Raw genomic sequence first — 13,794 nt, 5'->3', positions numbered from 1 at the left:
AAAGTTTGTTTTTCTTTTCCAGATTATGAACAAACAGGAAAATGACGGTGAAGCCAACTGAGTTAGCTGCAGAAGCCAATATTTTAAGTTTCTCATGTTGACCTGGCTGACATAGTCGATTTAATATTTTTTTTAATATTTCATTTAACTATTTTAGTTAAAAATCAATTTTAACAAAAACAAATTTGATTTTAAAAAACTTGATTGTTTAACTAAATTCAAAAATTCATGCGCTTGTTTTGTTAAAATATTATATGTTTGCTGTTGAAGAACAAAATCCAGAATACATAACATTGTTATTTTAGTTAAATAAAACAATTTTAAATGTCTGTCTGGTGATGCTCTCCTCCTAATACAGCATAGCAAGAAAATCCTCCAAATATTAATGATTAACCTGTTGAATTGGAGATATTTATTAAGTCATTGGGAGCTGAACTATCTGCTTCAAATCATAGAATCATAGAATCTCAGGGTTGGAAGGGACCTCAGGAGGTCATCTAGTCCAACCCCCTGCTCAAAGCAGGACCAAACCCAACTAAATCATCCCAGCCAGGGCTTTGTCAAGCCTGACCTTAAAAACCTCTAAGGAAGGAGATTCCACTACCTCCCTAGGTAACCCATTCCAGGTCTTCACCACACTACTAGTGAAAAAGTTTTTCCTAATGTCCAACCTAAACCTCCCCCTCTGTATCTTGAGACCATTACTCCTTGTTCTGTCATCTGCTACCACTGAGAACAGTCTAGATCCATCCTCTTTGGAACCCCCTTTCAGGTAGTTGAAAGCACCTATCAAATCCCCCCTCATTCTTCTCTTCTGCAGGCTAAACAATCCCAGTTCCCTCAGCCTCTCCTCATAAGTCATGTGCTCCAGCCCCCTAATCATTTTTGTTGCCCTCCGCTGGACTCTCTCCAATTTATCCACATCCTTCTTGTAGTGTGGGGCCCAAAACTGGACACAGTACTCCAGATGAGGCCTCACCAGTGCTGAGTAGAGGGGAATGATCACATCCCTCGATCTGCTGGAAATGCCCCTACTTATACAACCCAAAATGCCATTAGCCTTCTTGGCAACAAGGGCACACTGTTGACTCATATTCAGCTTTTCGTCCACCATAACCCCTAGGTCCTTTTCTGCAGAATTACCTTTGGTAAATGAAATAACCAAGCAATCATTCATTTTCTGATATAGCAGTAAAACTAATCTGAAAAGTTTTCAAAATAAATCACTTAAAAATGTATAGTGTGTGCCTTCTAAAAATGAAATCTACATCTATCTCTGAGTTGTGAAGAATATGTATTAATATTATAACAACTAACAAGAATGCACTTTTATGTAGAAATCCATGATTAAATCGAGTCTTCCTGACTAGTGATTTAAATCAAATCCACCCTGATTACACCATGAAAAATGCCTTGCTCCTGTCTAATACGTTAACACACACAGAATTAGTAATCAATTTACTCATAGCTTCAATTATGCCAATCTATGTACTTAAACCAATAAATGACTCCCACATACTAGGAAACACTATCTGCAAAAGTGAACCATAGCTTTTCTAGATAAAATACTTGAAAGTACAAGAGAACTAACTAACTTCAAGTTGTTCCTTCAGTTGACAAAATGAAAAGAGCATTGTATAAGAATATTTCATACAAAAGCTGTGCAATCTGGGGACACCAGCTAGGTTTACATATTGTTTTAAATAGGTTGAGGTTTATATTTGTACACGGTTAGATTATGTTTTTGAATGCACGCTGTTAGAGAATCCCTCAGAGATAATCTATTGGGCTAGGTCTTTCTTAATTTTAAATTACAGTCATAATTTGGATATATGTTCTATGGATATAGATATATGTTCTACTGAAGATACGGAAGTGTAACATATTGAATATCTGGATATAAGAATAACAGTGAAAAATTATTCATGTGTTAGTTAAACTGAGAGGTTTGTTGACAAGATAATCATTTGCAAGTCAGCAATTCAACGGTATTCACTTTTAACTAGCTAAAAAAACTTGCTACTGCACAGCAGCATCAGGTGTATACTAAGGAATAAATGTTTCCCATCTTAACAGAAACCAAGAAAAAGCTATGCTATTTCTGAAGTGTAGACAATTATCCCCAAGTTCACCTGATACTAACAGAAGTTATTGCCATTGAATTACAAGTTTTAACCTTAAAACTTTCGGACATTTTAAGTTACTGTCAGTGACAAGGTTAGAATATGAAAGGATCATAAAGTTATGTGTCAATAGCAGCTCAAACGCATGTCCATGGAGATATCATAAATTCACTTCCTGTCACTCTAGAGCAAGATAAAAATAATGATTTTGAGGTAGTTGAAAGAAATATGGAAGGAACTTTCAGGTGAGAGGGCTTTTAAAACGCACACGCACACAAAGACTATAATGATGAAAAGTACAAAGATAGGGAACTGCTACTTGGGGTTTCCTTGAAGTAAACTATTCTCTTGCGGCAAATCCACTTTTCAAATTAATCTTCTATAAAACATTTAAAAACGTATTTGAGAATATCTTCATTAATAAAACACTCAAAAAACAAATGGGAAGGCTGCATTCCAGTATCAAATGCTTCATACCATCATCAAAGCAATGCAAATGCACTTAACATGTTTCATGAATCAAGTTCATTGCAGTACATACATAGGTAGATACCTTTCCAGAGTTTGCACACATCAGTGCAGCTGCTGATCAGAAGCACCTCTGGGGAAAAGCACTATTAGCACTAGTTCAGGTATACACAGCTACGTTACAACTGATTTGGTTATAGTAGGAGGTGGCCTTTTTCAATAAGCAAATACAGTAACTATTGTGTCTGGCAAGGGCTGACAAGTCACTTCAGGAACAGACAATTTTCTTATTTTCCCCTGAAGAGAATTTTCACTATTTTGCACAAACATAGTTCTGTCTCTGTAGTTCCTTCTGAAAGGTTAAAAAACTCTTACTCTCACCCAAACAGCAGCCTCTCTTGTGAAAGAGTAAAAAAAAGTGTCTGAACTATCAAGCCATTGTTTGCTTCTGTTCCACTCCCTCCTCCCGACAAACTTAGCCCTGTAACAGAGGGAAGAATTCTAAACCTCTGAGATGACAGGTTTTGTTAATGTCTTCAATAGCAGTCAATGTTTTCAACTCCATGAGTTCTCACCACTTTTCTCCAGTTTTTTTCCCCCTCGTTACTATGTACGCTGTGAACTTGACACACAGGTAGAGTATTAATTCGGAAATATGAGTTATATTTTCTTGAGTGAATCTAAGTATGGCAATGTTTCTAAACTGTTGAAAATTAGTACCGTTGCACTACAATACAAGAGTGTAGCATATAGATCTCTTCTACCAGACTAGTGGCATCATCTCTAACAAAAAGCCAATGGCATTTCACAACAGCTGGGATGTCTTCTGGTGCAAAGCAACTTTCTTTTATCCTCGCTAGTCTACATGAACACAGCAAGTAGAGAGTCTTTAAGCCAGTCAGCCTGACCCTTATTTAATGGCTTAACATTTGCCTTTAGTTTTACTATGAATTTAGTTTAGACCGAACTTTTGTTAATAAAAATGAAACACATAACTAGCAGATTCTGGACACTGACAGTATCTACCCAGATCTGAACTTATTTTGATCAGACTGAAGGGCAGAAAAGATAGAGAAAACTAGCACAAGACAAAATTGACAGTGTACTTATACCAACACTACTGCATAGCCCTAGATGACATTCAACCATTTTTATTAGGGATATCAAAAAGTAGTGAACATTCAAGAGCACCTGGCGGCGGAAGACCTAAAGTTAGTTGTATATCACCAAGCACTATGTGCTCCAAATTATTAATAAATGCTTGTAAGTATTTCTGTTTCAAACTATGTACCAAGTGGGCCACCTGCCCAATATGAAAGAGCACCAAAAAATGCTGGCATTCAAATTCCTGCAAGACATCTTGCTCCACTGCATGTTTTTAAGATATTACAGCCTCAAAGACAACAGTTGATGGGAAGCAGATGATTACAGACTTGAATGGTTTTCAAAACACAGGTTCATACCAATTCAACAGGTGATTTCTCCCTAACATCAATAAGCCAGTTGGAGTTTCCATGCAGAGATTTATTTTAATGTATTCCATGGGTGGTTTACTGTAGAGTCAAATTTTCAATAAGATTCTAATTTTCAGCTCTGAGTAACCACCACACTGTCCATTTTTTCAGTTAACTAAAACCAGTGTAAGGAGTCATTTGGGAACATAATATTGAAGTCCATTAAAGCAGAAATTTAATAATCAAGGATGTTAGTGGAGAAATAATATTTAGTAAGGTTACCTGTTTACAGTATAAGTCTATTTCACATTTAGTGGACACAGTTTGGGCAGGTCTACACTACAACGGGGATCGACGCTCTGAGATCGATCCACCGGCAGTCGATTTAGCGGGTCTTGTAAAGACCCACCAAATCAACTGCAGAGCACTCTCCAGTCAACCCCTGTACTCTACCCCAGACAAGAAGAGTAAGGTAAGTTGACAGATTTTTCTCCCGTCAACCCCCTGCGATGTAGACCCCACGTAATTCGACCTAAGGTACATCAAGTCCAGCTATATTATTCACATAGCTGGAGTTGCATAGCGTAGGTCAACTTACCACGGTAGTGTAGACATAGACTCATCTGACTAAGGCTATGAGAATGCAGGATTAAGTTGATCAGAACTAATGATTATAGTACTGTACCTTGAGGTTCTGGTTCAGAGTTTATCTAGTAGTAAAAAAACCTTCATACAATGGTGTTTAGTTTTATCTAGATAGCAATGCTAGCACAATATAAATGCTTACCGAATCTCAATCAGCTTCAAGACAACACAGAATTTAACAAGCATTCATCCTTGACTCACATGATCAGATTTTGCTAGATCAGTCCATATGAATAAAAAATATGACAGATTTTTGGTCCAATAAGGGCTTTGAAAAAAATGCAGTATTTATACCAGCACCCAAATTTAAATCAATTAACTTTTCTGCTGTACCTTCTGTAGAGCACTCTTTAAAAAGATTGGTGTCCCTCATCTTATGGGGGTAAATGATCACTGACTTCTTCCAGTTCCACACAGAATGTATTCCCTTACATACACTTTTAATTAATAGGTTTTAGTGGGCAATTAAAGAAATGTAAACAAGGCCTTCTATGAAGTGTACAAGTCATCCATTCCCAGAAAGGAAACTTCTCATCTACCAAATAAGTCTTATGAATTACAAACAAACCTTTACAAGGCACATCACTGGTTAAAACAGTTTATTTAAATCAGTCACTGAGGGATCTTATCAATATGGAACACTTAGCACTAAGAAAGGTTGTACTTAAGTCCTCAAAGTACATGGAATTGCCATTAATAATATGAACTTTAGATTGTTTCATAGTGTAGAACGAACATTGGAAGTGACACATCTGATTTACAAGTTGTAGTACACATTGCACCTTGAGGTATACATGCCTATAAGAAAAACTCTTCAAATTTATAAGTATATTTGTTTTTCTAAGAAAAACAAGTAGGACAGTTTGGCAGTAATAAAGCTGGAGAACATCAAAGTTAGAAGTTTTTAAAGGAAAATTCCAGAGCACAATGTGATAATTAAGCAGAATCTATAAAGATTGGATTTGATATATTGGTAACCAGAAACCTGAGTGCAGAAAAACAGTTACACTAACCCTGGGTCCCTGAATTAAAGTTATGTTAAACTAGAAGTATTTAATTTTTTCAGACTGAGTTCCACTTGCATTAGTAAAAGGGCATTCAAATAGTAATACGGTGTAAGTACCAAGACCTTTAACCATGATAGTGTCAAGTTCATGATACACTACATTTCTTCACAGGCCAGTTTGAGGTGACACTAATCACTTGTGGACTAAAAGACACTGCAGTGTTACTATTAAATTTGCACTTTGCTGAGAAGACACAACATTACAGATGCAAAGAATCGTGTGGCACCTTATAGACTAACAGATGTTTTGGAGCATGAGCTTTTGTGGGTGAATACCCACTTAGTCGGATGTGGGTATTCACCCACGAAAGCTCATGCTCCAAAACGTCTGTTAGTCTATAAGGTGCCACAGGATTCTTTGCTGCTTTTACAGATCCAGACTAACACGGCTACCCCTCTGATACTAAACATTACAGTTGAAAACAACCGAACTTCACTGTGTAACATCAGGCCATGAGAAAATTTTGGCAAAAACAGATCCATTATTTTACCAATTGGTACCACTTCAGGTGATCCTTTTCACAAGCCTGAAAACCTATGAGCTATTCCAGATTCCCACACAAACACACCACTAAGAGCCATAGCTATTCACAGATAAGGTCATGTCTCACCCAGTTTAACCCCACTTCTCTCGATGGCCCCAGGGACAGACATTTTTCAAATGCTGGGTTTTTCTTAGCAATGTAAACCAACCCCTGACTGGAGGGGGGGCGGAGGGGGGAGGCTCAGAAGGAGACTCAGCCAACCCGCACCCCAAACCCCCCTCACCGTACCCAGACACACCTGAGACACTGCACAACAGGGGAGTCTCTGCCAAGCTTAGCCGGCTGGGGCCGGGCACTACCAGGACAGGCCGGGCGGGCTCCCCCACATGCCAGGCGGCTCTGCATACTGGGAGAAGGGGGGCTGCAGAGAGGAGAGCCCTGGCCATGCAAAGGCGGGGGAGGAAGAGGAGGAGGAGGGGCGGACGGACAGACAGACAGACACACGGGAACTGGGGGAGGATAGAAGCACAGACACCCCCCCACCCACACGGGGATGGGGGGGGATGGGGAATAGGAGCACAGACACTCACACCACAGACGGGGGCGGGCTGGGGGGAGCGGACAGACAGGCACAGTCGGGGGGAGGGACGAATGGATGCACACGGGGGGAGGGACGGACGGACAGACACGGGGGGGGGGACGGACAGACAGACACAGTCGGGGGGGAGGGGTGCAGACGTCCTTGACCAACCCTGCTGCTGCCGCCGCCGACACAGAAAGTTAAAGCGCCCCCTCCCCAGGCTGTGGGGGCGGAGGGACCGGCCCCGCTCCCCTCCCCGCGCCCCCTCCCCGGGGAAACGCTGCGGGGGGGAGGCGATGTCTCCCCGGGGAGGGGGCGCCGGACCCTCCCCTGCCCCACGCCGGGGGTCTCGGGGCTGCTCCTCGGCAGCCTGCCACGGCCCGGCCCGCCGGAGCGGGGTCAGCCCCGCGGGGCGGAGGGGGCCCGGGCACTGACCTGGCGGCGCGGGGACCGGGCGGCGGGGCGCCGTGTCCGCCCGCGGGGGGGCTCCGCTCCCTCCGACTCTCCCCCAAAAGAAGGAAAAAATTCCGGCCGGAGTTTAAAACAAAGAGGCGGAAATAGCCGAGCGGCGCCGAGCGCGGCCGAGCGGGGGCGCCGCGCACCAGGAGCATGCGCACTGCCCGCGCCCGCCTCCCCCCTCCCTTCCCACGCGCTGAGGGGAGGGGGCTGCGCTCGTGCTGCCGCCTGCGGGGGGTCGGCTCCCAGCCCCGCGCGGGGGAGGGGAGGTGACGTGTGCGCGCTGGGAGCGTTAGAGCAGCCGCGCGCCCCCTCCCCCCGTGCGGGGAGCCCTACCCCCCCCCCGCAGGGAATCCCCATGGGAACCTGCCCCGTGCCCGCACCAGTGGGTGGGGCTGGGAACGCCCCGCCCACGGACACGGGGTGCGGGGTCCAGAAGCACCTCGCAGCAGCCTACACCCCCCGCGCCGCCAGACACCCCCCAACCCTCGCCTAAACAAACCCCTTCATCCCCATCCCCAGTGCCAGACACCCCCAACCCGCCACTAAACAAACCCCTTCATCCCCATCCCCAGTGCCAGACACCCCCAACCCGCCACTAAACAAACCCCTTCATCCCCTATCCCCAGTGCCAGACACCCCCAACCCGCCACTAAACAAACCCCTTCATCCCCACATCCCCGCCGCCAGACACCCCCAACCCTCCCTAAACAAACCCCTTCATCCCCCATCCCCAGTGCCAGACACCCCCAACCCGCCACTAAACAAACCCCTTCATCCCCCCCATCCCCAGTGCCAGACACCCCCCAACCCGCCACTAAACAAACCCCTTCCCCACATCCCCGCCACCAGACACCCCCAACCCTCCCCTAAACAAACCCCTTCATCCCCCCCACCTCCCCAGTGCCAGACACCCCCCAACCCGCCACTAAACAAACCCCTTCATCCCCCCCAGCCCCAGTGCCAGACACCCCCCAACCCGCCACTAAACAAACCCCTTCCTCCCCCCCCATCCCCAGTGCCAGACACCCCCCAACCCGCCACTAAACAAACCCCTTCATCCCCCCCATCCCCAGTGCCAGACACCCCCCAACCCATCCCTAAACAAACCCCTTCATCCCCATCCCCAGTGCCAGACACCCCCAACCCGCCACTAAACAAACCCCTTCCCCACATCCCCAGTGCCAGACACCCCCAACCCTCCCTAAACAAACCCCTTCATCCCCCCATCCCCAGTGCCAGACACCCCCAACCCGCCACTAAACAAACCCCTTCTCCCCACACCCTCATCTCACCGGGCTGGACACCCTCATCCCCACTGCCAGACACCCCCCAACCCTCCCCTACACACACCCCTTCTCCCCACCCACACCCACACCCTCATCACACAGGGCTGGACGCCCCCAAACCCTCCACTAAACCCCTTCCCCACACACACAACCTCACACAGGGCTGGACACCAACCCTCCACTAAATATCTTCCCCGCCACACACACCCTCACACAGGGCTGGACACCCCCAACCCTCCACTAAACCTCTCCCCCCGATACACGCACACCCTCATCACACAGGGCTGGACACCCCCTAACCCTCCACTAAATCCCTTCCCACACACCCTCACCTCACAGGGCTGGACACCAACCCTCCACTAAATCCCCTCCACTAAATCCCCTCCCCTGCCCCCCCACACACACCCTCATCACACAGGGCTGGACACCCCCAACCCTCCACTAAACCTCTCCCCCCGATACACGCACACCCTCATCACACAGGGCTGGACACCCCCTAACCCTCCACTAAATCCCTTCCCACACACCCTCACCTCACAGGGCTGGACACCAACCCTCCACTAAATCCCCTCCACTCAATCCCTCCCTGCCCCCCACACACACCTCATCACACAGGGCTGGACACCCCCAACCCTCCACTAAACCTCTCCCCCCGATACACGCACACCCTCATCACACAGGGCTGGACACCCCTAACCCTCCACTAAATCCCTTCCCACACCCTCACCTCACAGGGCTGGACACCAACCCTCCACTAAATCCCCTCCCCTGCCCCCCCCACACACCCTCATCACACAGGGCTGGACCCCCGCCAACCCTCCCCTAAAAAAAACCCTCTCCCCACACACACACACCCTCATCACACAGGGCCAGATACCCCCCATCCCTCCACTAAACAAACCCCTTCTCCCCCACACACACCCTCATCTCACAGGGCTGGATACCCCCATACCCACTGCCAGACACTCCCCAACCCTCCACTAAACAAACCCCTTCATCTCCCCCCATGCGCACACACCCTCATCTCTCAGGGCTGGACCTCACCCCCCAACCCTCCACTAAACCCCTTTCCCCCCCCCACACACACACCCTCATCACACAGGGATAGACACCCCCCAACCCTCCACTAAATCCCTTCCCCCCACACACACACTCATCTCACAGGGCTGGATACCCCCCCATCCCCACTGCCAGACACCGCCCAACCCTCCATACACACCCTCACACAGGGCTGGACACCCCCAACCCTCCACTAAACCTCTTTCCCCTCCACACACACACACCACAGGTCTGGACACCTCCATCCCCACTGCGAGACCCCCCAACCCTCCAGTAAAGGCTCTAGGACAACCGCTCCCTCCCCACACACACACAGAGGAAGGGCACCCCCCATATTAGACAGCCAGATACCCCCAACCCTCCACCCTAGCACTAAAGACTCCTTGACAACCCACCAAACACACCCCAACAATCTCCTCAGAGACAGGGCTAAACACCCTGAAGTGCCAGCTCACCATAACACCCAGGCATGCGCGAACACCACCACAAGCAAAAGGCTCCAGAAATATCTGCTGGTGCCCACTCCAAAACACACACACCAATCTCCCACACCCTGCTAAAGGCACCAGAAAAACATCTACTGAAACCTCCACACAGCATTGCCAAAAAACCCAAGCCTTCAAAATCATGAGTCACCCCCAAAATCATGATTCACTTGAAAATCCTGACCATTTAAAGACAATTAGTTTTTGGGAGCTTTTTACTTGCCTTCCAGTTTGAGTCTCAGGTTACACATCTTTTTAAGCTTTTTTTTCTACAACTCTGAAGGCTAGAAACATAACTTTTTAAAGAAAAAGAAGAAAACTGACATTCGATCATATACCTCCATGAGCTGAGGTTTAAGAAATACACCAGTTACTGTGAGACTCACAAGAGCTGGCAACACTGAATTATATGCAAATTACCCAATGAGCTAATTTGCAGATAGACCATACACTGTAGTGTATGGTCTAAGTAGATTTAGTTCTGGTGAAAAGCATTGGTTTGGTTTGACAAGTGTACATGAAGTCCTCTGCATTTAGTGGATAAGCTTCCCACATTGCCATTAGAGCAATACTGATCTGGGGGAGCAGCTTCCTCTAGGAGTGAAAAGGGGGTATCGTTCAGACTCCACGGTCCATGCAGTTATTACGTTCTATCAAGATTTTCAGACCTAAAGAAGAGTTCTGTGTAGCTCGAAAGCTTGTCTCTTCCTCATCCACCTTGTCTCTCTATCAAGTCTGTCAATGCATGCAAGCATGGTGGTGAGTTTGTGATGTGGGATCTGTAACTGAGGCCCAAACTCATCCCAAATAGGGGATACTAATCATTATCCCTTAGAGGGAAAATTATAAATTCTGCTGAGCTGGACTGGGGTCAAACTGGTAACCTATAGATGAAAGGCTCCGTAGCTCGTAAGTAGTGCCCTGAGGCATCCAGTCCCTCAGTAAAGTGCTAATAACACACCTTCAAAAATTAGGCTTGTTTTCTTGAAATATAGATTTATTAAATGCAGTTCTAATACAATATTAACACAACAGCCAAATTCTGTTCTCAACAGATTGTGATCATGGAATAGTTCTAATGGGAAATGGTATTATATTGCAGAAACATTTTCACTGAGGGGCACAAACATATACAAAAACCACAGAAAAGAACATGAAGGTTGCAAGACAAGTACTCCAAAATTAAGACTTTCCGAATTAAAATTACCAGTGCAAACCTGCATCTCCCCCTTGTGCATATGTTCCATGGTACTCTTTAGTTACATGCTCACACACTCTTTCCCCACATAGTTGTTCAGCAGTATTTTAACCCAGGACTTTCAGAAACAAAGCATAGGTGGCTTCCACTTCAACTAGAAGAGCAATTGGTAGCACAGGTAGGCTGTCCTGTGTGCTACAGTCCCTAGAGGGGACACAGCACTTTGCCCATGGGTTACCCAATATTCCACCATTGTCTTAAACATTTATGTATCTATTCCTGAGGTCTGTTCCTGGTTCTAAGAGCAAAGTGTTATCTAGTGACTAGATCAGTGGGTACATACAGTAAGCCAAACCTATAGATTTGGCACATTTAGCTTCAAAGGCAGTATGGCCAAGTGGAGGAGACTTGTCTGGAAGAGAACTGGGTTCTAGTCCCAGTTTTGCCTCAAATGACTGTATGCAGTTCTTCTGTTACCTTATTTAAAACATGAAAACTGATGGTTGCCTGCCTCCTGGGGTTGGGATATGAGACACTGACCAGTAAAAAGTGAACTGCACAGAAATATTATCAGTACTTAACAGAAATGAAACTAGAACCCATAGTCTCCTGGCTTTTTCCAGCCTAGTGTCTTCTCTTAGGCCAAATTACCTTTTTGGTGCGGAAAGGTCTCTGGGCAAGCATGGCAGAGCTAACAAATGTGCAAGTGTCACAAGAGGAGATGCAACACCAAAAAACCCCAGTCGGCGGCAGGTGGGACCTCTGGAGCTTATTGCATGAACCTCTGCATGACCTAAAAGCCATAAGGGTATTAGCTAAGGCCAGGGCCAGCGCAACCCATTAGGTGACCTAGGCGGTCGCCTAGGGCACTAACATTTGGGGGGCAGCGACCGAATGTTCGGCCGCCGCGGTCGACTAACTATTGGGGGGCGGGACCTTCCGCCACCTCTGTTGGGGGTGCCATTTTGGGGGCGGGACCTTCCGCCACCTAGGGCACCAAAAAGGCTGCTGGCGCTCCTGGCTAAGGCTGTAGAGCAGACTCATTAATCTCTCTCTCTTTAAGTGGTCTCGGTGCTACTAGATGGGACAGAGCACCACACCCAGGAGGTGTGTGAGTCAGAGAGACACTTAACTAGTCAAGCAAAAGCTGCAAGACAAATCCATCAGCACCTCCCCAGTACGTATGTCAAAGGCTCCAGGACTTGGCTTGGCCTTAAGGTTCCAATACCTTCCAGCAGTTCTTGTAAAAGTTTATATGATGTTTTGTATTACTGAAGGGCCTAAACCTCCTATATCTCACCCTACAGCTGGGCAAAGATAAGGCCTGAACTCTGCAGCTTCTAGTTACAGATATTTCTCCATCTCTAGTTACAATATTTTGTAAGAGTCTGCTTCCTTGGGATGTCTACATCAGAGTGAGACAGGGCCACCCAGAGGATTCAGGGGGCCTGGGGCAAAGCGGGGGAGCTGCGGCGCTTGTACTCACCCAGTGGCGGTCCGGATCTTCGGCGGCGGGGGACAATTCAGTCGCTCCACGTCTTCAGCAGCACTGAAGGGCCCCCTGCCGCTGAAATGCCACCAAAGACCCGGACTGCTGCCGGGCAAGGGCTCACGGGGCCCCTGTGGGGCCTGGGGCAAATTGCCCCACTTGCTCCACCCCCCTCTGGGCGGCCCTGGAGTGAGACGACAAGACCACGTCTGCTCAAGGAATTAATTTACTTTTAAATACCCTTGAGAGCAAATGTGTGAAGTGACTGTCCTGACCCTTCACTGAGAGCTGAGGCCATAGTTTCTTCTCACAGTAACCTCTTTGCCCTAACATTAGTTCTGCTGCTGCTGCTACCCATTGAACAGTGATTTAACCTGTAAATAACATTTCTGACAGGCAAGGTCAGCCTGTAACTAAATACAGTTCTACTTACATTGTGATTGAACAGGTACAAGCGGTCATAGGAACTGTAGCATTTGGAACGAATGCTGAGCTGGAACTTCCTGTTAGCATCTCAATCGTCAACAGTATTGCACCAAAGGAAAAGCAACAAGAAGAGAGAAAGAGATCTGGATGGAACAACAAGAATTAGCAGTTAAAGAATTTCTCTTTGATATGTTTAATAAACTTTAATCCTCAATGCCCCTGCAAAACCAAAGTGTTATAATTATAAATTAACCAGAGGTTAAGAAACTTGCAAAAGATTACAAGGAGAATAAGTGTCAGTGCTCAGTACTGGAAACACTCCAGGCTGAATAAGATTAAAGAGCAAAAATCCAAGCTAAAAGTGAAGGGGGAAACACATCAAACTGTACAAAGTTTCTGAGATAGCAGCTAAAGTACAGGACAGTCCAAGAATGATTTTTGGAGATATCATTTACAAGCAACCAAAGCGTGAAGTGGACAAAGTCAAACTTGCAGAGATATAAACTGGAGTCCCCCAAAAGTAACAAGAAGTGATTACTTCTCAAGTACAGAAGCCAAAATGGCTCAGCAA

General features: G+C 46.5%; 1 protein-coding gene across 5 annotated transcripts in view; it reads right to left on the bottom strand.

The window, feature by feature from the left end:
- Window positions 1–7,481, bottom strand: part of PCGF3 (polycomb group ring finger 3) — a 107,876-nt gene extending 100,395 nt beyond the window's left edge. For 4 of the 5 annotated variants that reach the window (XM_039544370.1, XM_039544369.1, XM_039544373.1 and 1 more), the window contains exon 1: window positions 7,257–7,481. The gene's annotated coding sequence lies outside the window, so the exon portion shown is untranslated. The remainder of the gene's footprint in view (window positions 1–7,256) is intronic. The other variant, XM_039544372.1, reaches the window with a different exon arrangement.
- Window positions 7,482–13,794: the final 6,313 nt, after the last annotated feature.

Source organism: Mauremys reevesii, linkage group 6, assembly GCF_016161935.1.
Source record: "Mauremys reevesii isolate NIE-2019 linkage group 6, ASM1616193v1, whole genome shotgun sequence".
Taxonomy (NCBI): Eukaryota; Metazoa; Chordata; order Testudines; family Geoemydidae; genus Mauremys; species Mauremys reevesii.
This window is presented reverse-complemented; position numbering and strand designations above follow the sequence as displayed.